The sequence below is a fragment of the Oxyura jamaicensis genome, chromosome 5 (genome assembly GCF_011077185.1).
Source record: "Oxyura jamaicensis isolate SHBP4307 breed ruddy duck chromosome 5, BPBGC_Ojam_1.0, whole genome shotgun sequence".
Taxonomy (NCBI): Eukaryota; Metazoa; Chordata; class Aves; order Anseriformes; family Anatidae; genus Oxyura; species Oxyura jamaicensis.
The window spans coordinates 6,133,581-6,139,580 of NC_048897.1; positions in this window are offsets into that span (position 1 = coordinate 6,133,581).

The window sequence follows — 6,000 nt, forward strand, 5'->3', positions numbered from 1 at the left end:
AGTGGTTCTGGTCTGAACACCAGAAAAGCTGGTGCTACTCTGGAAGCACTGGGTTAAACCACCAGCCCATGCTGGGAGCCTCTGATGCTCTGAGTCGTTCTGGAAGCAGACATAGGGAGCTCAGATGACACCACTCGCCACACGTCCTTGTAGGAGTGGCGTTCTCATGAGGCTGTTCCTCCTTTTCCACCTCCAGATGTGTGAAACAAAGAGTCACTAAGGCACTGCGAACAGTGCGTACTGCCCACTGGTACTGCCAGAGCTGCACAAATAGGATGTATTCTTATGAACATGGAAACTTGGAACTTGCCTTATGGAACTTGCCTATACGAGCTCATATAAAAGCATGCTTCCAGTCCCAGAGTGATGAGGCACACGATGACAGCTGGTATCTATCCAGCATTTTAAGTTTTAGTGCATCTGGTAATCTACCAGCAATTAAGAGCACACATTGTCGTTCATTCTGCATCTGGTTTTCAAGCCAACAATCACTAATTTTTCAGAGTCAGCATTGCAGAAGTAGAGTTTGAGTGGTGGTCTCCTATCTGTGGCTCATGATAGGGCTGGGAAGTGACGGCTGCTCTGAGACTGGAAAAGCAAGGGTGTGGTTTATCACAGTTGAACTGTTCTCCATGGGCCAGCAAGGATCCTAAAGAATTTACACATGAAGCAAAAGATGACCTCACATACCTGGCCAGTGGTGTGCTCCATCTGAGAGAAACACTGCAAGAAAAAACAGGCAGGTTGTGTGAGAAATAAACATTCAGGTAAAAGCAGTATAGACCCTGGGACAGATCTCAGATTCTGACATTACGTGAGCATAGTAAGATCTCTGTGTTTATTTGTTTGTTGGTGGTGGATTGGTTGGTTGTTTTTTTTTTTTTTTTAGGGGAAAAAAATACAAGTCAGCTTCTTTCCCCAGGTTTAAACTCACATGGCTATGAATCAATACTTGAAAATACATTTCAGGTGTGGGACGAACACCTGAACATGCAGAGGTCTGAGACCCCAAGTTTAGGAGGGGAAAGCTGTTCACCAGACCCCTGGGGCTCTAGCTTCAAAACTACCACCAGGAGACATCATTGCCACAACACAGACCTACTGTGACCATCCTGTTGTATGGCTGGACTTCCACTTGTGGGAGAAGACTGAGAAAAGAGCTGAAAAGATCCCTGCCACCACAACAGGAAGAAGGTGGGAGCCACTTTAGTTTACTCTTTAGGAAGCAACGAGGCCTCTATGTAAAGGAGACAGCCATTGTCACTTATGCAGGAGCATATGTACTGGGTAGACTTTAATAAACAGCAAGGACAGACAAGAAAGATAATTAGAACCGTTAGCACAGAAGAGAAAGATAAAAGACTTACACTGGGATTCATCTTACCCAACTTTATCTACCTAAGAGTATACAAAACCTCTTGTAATCTACTTGTCTGGGCTCCTGTAGTGGGGAAAGAGGAATGTCCAGAGGTAATTCACCTCACGTAGGTCAGACAGCTATGCTAGGTTAGGAAGAACTGCCCTCTGGAAACGTCTCTCTGCCTCAGCTGATTCTGAAAGGTGCTGCCCAAACCAACACACCTAACTTCTAAAGTTAGGTAACTCCTGCCCTAAAGCTTACCTGAGTGGGACAGAGTTGCAGTGGAAGGGATCCGATGAGAAAAGAGCTGTCTGCTAGATTGACAGGTGAGGAAAATGACCTTCAGTAGCTCAATTTTCTCTTTTAGCTTTGGTGAGACCAAAAAGAAAATAATATGGTTTCTAAACAAAGGTCCTTGCTCCCCACAGATAAGTGATAATTTACAAATGTCTGTTCTTAGCACTGGAGCCAAGAAGTGGTGTGAATGAACTGCTGTTCGCTTTGTGTGCAAGGAATTTTCTCTTCTTTGGCCTTGCTCAAGTCTACAGCATCATCCTAAAGAACTGAAAAGCAAGCAAACTGACAACATCAAAGATGTTGCTACTAACATTCAGATTGAACGGATATGTGAAAAATAGCTACAGCCTTAATTTTGTTTTTTGACACTCTGCCTTGACACCACACATCCTCTCTGCAGCACACTTGATAGCAAGACAGCCTCGAGCACACACACGTCCTGCTCTCACACAGTTTGGTGTTCAATAAGAGCCAAACCACAAAAGCTGTGACTAACAGATGTGACCTTTAATTGGCTTGCTTTATAATGCACTTGATGATGGGAAGAATCCACAGCATATAGCCATCGCTTTGTGTGTGTGATCTGACAGGTCTTCAAGGTGATATGCTTCCCAGAAGTGAGTTCTGGGGAAAAAAACACAGTGTGGTCTAGCAGGGCAATGAGGAGAGTCATATCTCAACATATCTCAACATCTGAAGAACATTCCTAATTCTGGCACTAATTTTCAAGGGCCTGAGGGCTGCAGCTGAACCAGGTTAAGTGGTTGCCATCATTCAGTTTGCTTTCATTCTAGCCACCGGAGATCTCTTTCCCGTTCCATCTGCTGGGACAGCACGCATTTGTTCTGTCAAATGAGCAAGTGAGACAGAGAGCACGCAAGCAAGCAATAAAAATTGACTTCCCCTGAAGATGGTTTTGATAGAAGAGGGTTAGGGAGTAGCTACACTTGAGGTTAACTTGTAGATTCTAGCAAGGAGTGTGGGGCAGATGGCTGGGAATACGCTGGGAACAACAACCTCCTATTCCAGCTCAGTCACTGTGAGGACAATGAGTTTAGCAGTGCTGGAGTGACATTGTGGAAACTGTTTAACAATTTATGTCACCTTTCTCTGTGAGCAGTAGAGAGGAAATTCCGAGTACCAGAGATGCTATGAAGCTCAAAGAACTCATGCAAAAAGATCAATTTTTTTTCTTTAGTTCTTTCTTAATTTTTATGGAACTTGGAGAGGCAAAGGGAGGGAAACATCTCCAAGGCATGGGGTTGAGAGTACATTGTTCTACTAATTTTACAATTCAAAGCTCTGGCACAAATGAGATTCAGGAAACAATATGTAATTCCACAGAAGAAAAAACATGCATCTCTATTACATCTGGAGAGAAATAGTTAAATCACAACTATTCATTGGGAAGGAGGATTCTCAGAAGCTGTAACACCGAAAGTGACCTAAAATAGCAGGACAGCAGACAGTAAATTAGGCATGCCTGTAATATGAGATGATGGGTGGATTGGGGGGTGAACAGAAGTAACAAAAAAACACAATGGGCAGTATGCTTCATAAACAGAAACTGTAACAAAGGCCTATTTTAGTGGTATTATACTATAATCCCCCAGAATATTGCATTCAGTTCTGAACATCTCATCAGAAGGGCATTTACAAATATAAAGGAACACATTTTTAGAAAGCAGAAGTGATAAGGACTGATTTACAGACATTGTCATATGAGCTGAAAGAGCTAAACACATCTGGTTGTGCTGTGCACGAGGTATAGGACACAATGCTACAAAAATCAGAAATGGGATAAGGCACTGTGGGCGTCTGCAGAAGTAAGAACACTGTTATTGTGAAGAAGGAGAAAACAGGATGAAATGAGACACCAAAGATTAGGATAAGTACTGTTACAATGGCTTGGCTATAAGATCCACTACCTGGTGGAGTAGTTGTTCAGGAACACTTCTTCTTGTGGTATTTTAAATAAGCACAATGCTTGTGTTTATGCCTTGGCTTACCAAGCACAGTGGGCTAGTTGATCTTTTACAGAGGAATTTTCCATCTCCAATTTCTGTGTTTCTAAAGCTTACTCTTCCGTAGAGTGCTGTCTGTTTGTCACGTCAGTGGCAAACCTCCGACGGAGAAGACAAACAAACCAGCCCTCGGGGAGAAAAGATATAAATGAAGAAAAGAACTAAAGCATGTCTGTGTGTGATGCTTTACAGTCATACCACGAATCACAGTCAGGCAAAAAGAGTGGCAACAAGCCTTCTTTATACTGACCTCTGTTAGAAATCATAATATAAGTTTCCAAAGGGGACGAGCAAGCAGAACAAACCCTTCTTTCCATCCTCTTGCTTTAATTTTTCCCATCCCACTCCTGACTTTGTCCCTTTAGCATCTCCATCTCTCTCTTGGCTTTCATCCCCAAAATTAGTTAACTAGATGTTTAAATTAATTACTTAGAATCCTACACATCCATCCTAAATCCTCTGAAATCTAGTTTCTATACCCTAGACCTGAGTGATATGTAAAATTTTCAAAATGCCATGTTTCAGTCAATCCTCAGTTCAGCTCCCATCACCTCTGAAGTGTCAGCCATTTTTGAAACACACTGCTGGCCTCTTGTAAAATCCTTTTGTCCTGCGTGCTCCACCTCCTTAATTGCTTCATCATTTTATCTTCCTGAACGCGGGTCTTTTGTTTTGGTCACTTTTCCTTCACCTTGTCCCCAGGTAATTTCACACACCAAAAAAAATTAATTACCACTTCATGGCTGTACTCTCTACTCCAGTCCTAGCTCTTCTTTTTCGAGTTTAAAATATTATATGTATATATAAAAGATATGACCCTTCTGCCTCTTCATTTCAGACCTTTCCTCTCTAGATTCTCATATTTGAGCAATGCCTACATTTTCCAGATACTTTGTGTGGTTTCTTTCAAATAATGTCCTTATTTATTCACAGAGGTATTATACACCTCAGCCTGATTTGTCACTGCGTATCAAAATTACTGTGATACCTCCTCCTTCAGCTTTCAAAAATGATATGGGTCTTCACTCATACCCACGCAGAGTACTGCTACAAATATCATTGCCCTAGCCTCTCACTTTGAGTGTGATACCTTTTACTTTCCATCCCTCTCTTGGATAGTTCTCTACTTATCACCACAGCTCTCAGCCCCTGACAAAGAAAGTCACAGCTATTCTGCACACTCTCTCCTTCCTCTGCCTTCTGACAAAGCCGGCAAGGAGGAACCAAGCTTGTAACAGTGTCTCTGCCTGCCTCACAGAACTCTTTGTGGAGGTCTCATACCTCACTTTTACCCAGTCCAAATCAACCATTTTCCTGTAAAATTAGTCAGAGCTGCTGAGTGATACCAGCCTAAGAGCCCAGGAGAGCTGAGATCTTCATCATGTGCCCTTAGAGCAAGGAAGACCCCAGAAAGCAGCAACACAAGTTTCTCTGCTGCTAGCACTGCCTTCTTGTGAGCCTGCTTTACGGGGCCACTGTCAGGTCACTCAGGACCTGCCAGTTGTGACAGTGTAGAGGTCACTGCAGCAAGTAATTTTGGCAAGGTAGCCAATGGCTCGGGTACCAGCTGTGAAGAGTTCTGATATGTCATGTATCAGCTGTCTGCTGGCAGCAGCTTGAGGTTATATTCTCTTTCAGAGCTGCACACCCAAAAGAGTATGCACGTGGCATAAGGCATGTGGTATAAGGCATCTTTCTTATGGCAAAACAAGTGAATCACTACGTGTTAGATGACTCTTACTGGTGAACAAATGCCAAATCACACAGTTCTAGTAACAAGAGGCTTCTAAGACGCCTTCTTGTATTCATCCCTGCCTTGCTGTGATTCATCTGTTGGTTTTTGGTTTGTCTTTTTTTTTACTTCCCACATCTTGCTTGCTGACCATGCTACGCTCTGTGGGTATAAAATGGCTGAGACAGAAGCATTCCGATGTGGTGAAAGCCACTTACTGTGGGTAGATCTCTCAGTCAGAAACACAGATTTTCTTCCTTAAAATGTCTAAATGCATTCAGCACCACTGCTGTGCTTTTATGGAGCTCTGAGAGCCAGCTAAGTCAATGATTCTGTGTGCACACAGCAGAAGGACACATTCACCTCCTGAGCTGACTGGCACAAGGAGTTTAGTCAGAGGCCAAGAAGAAATCATGTGTTGCATCAGAAGTGATCGTAGTGGCTCTGATGTTTGTATTTTAGCCTTCCCACAAGTGGTGGGATGATGGGCAGACATGCCTTTTCCACTCTGAGCAGGTTCCTCATCTGTTGTCACGTGGCATGTGCTGCTGAATTAGCACAGTCACTGACAAATCATCCCCACCTCC